The sequence below is a fragment of the Rhinolophus sinicus genome, linkage group LG05, assembly GCF_036562045.2.
Source record: "Rhinolophus sinicus isolate RSC01 linkage group LG05, ASM3656204v1, whole genome shotgun sequence".
Classification (NCBI taxonomy): domain Eukaryota; kingdom Metazoa; phylum Chordata; class Mammalia; order Chiroptera; family Rhinolophidae; genus Rhinolophus; species Rhinolophus sinicus.
The window spans coordinates 36,114,077-36,114,905 of NC_133755.1; the positions used below are offsets into that span (position 1 = coordinate 36,114,077).

Below are 829 nucleotides of genomic sequence, written 5' to 3' on the forward strand. Positions count from 1 at the left end.
AATAAATAGATTGTGGATGGATGGAACGATGAATGAATGCTAAAGTGACACCAATTAGAATGCAAGAAAAGAAATCTGAATGTGAAGGAAGTCTGAATCTGAAGCAACTAAAACTCTCATAAACTGCTGATGAGAATCCAACAAATGGTGTAGCCATTTTTGAATAGTTTGACAGTTTCTCAATACATTATAATTTCAATGAAGTACTTTGCCTTGTTATTAGAATATCTGATCCTTTTGTAGTCCATAAGTGTGATGATTGGGTGTCACGCTTTTGCGTGAGATGTGCCTCCCACAAACCTTGTTATGACATCGGCACATTACCCATCTGACGTGAAAAAAAAAAAAAAAAAAAGAATGTTTATGCTTTATAGTCCATGATGTTTTGGGGATCTGTGAAACAGGATGAATGCTATTTTAAATCTTATATTTTTTTTCTATTTTATTCAACAAATAAAGGGGTAGAGAGGTTCCCTTCATGGTGATAACATTGAAAAGGTCTACTAGATGTCAGAATCCTTAAATATATATATATATATATATATATATATATATATATATATATATACCAGGCATATTCATTAATTCAACACATACTTGCTGCGTGCCTATTATTTTCTTGGTCCTGGGGGGAGAGCAATGGATAAAACTATCAAAGTCCCCCACTAAAAGGAACTATAACATCAACTATAACCTTAAGAGTTAGAGTAACGCTTATGTAACTTTTCCTGAGAAACTCAATTTTTTTCTCCGTAAGGAAAGATGGAGAAAATCAAGAAAAGGGGGCATTAATGAAAAATTTAGCTACTTGTCTATTCCAAACACATTT

At 32.7% G+C, this 829-nt stretch overlaps 1 non-coding gene across 1 annotated transcript; it reads left to right on the plus strand.

Moving 5' to 3' along the window:
- The first annotated feature begins 231 nt into the window (after positions 1-231).
- On the plus strand, positions 232-334 carry LOC141571995 (small nucleolar RNA U13). Its single transcript, XR_012497028.1, has one exon. It is a non-coding gene; the product is annotated as a small nucleolar RNA U13 (small nucleolar RNA).
- The last annotated feature ends 495 nt before the right edge of the window (positions 335-829 follow it).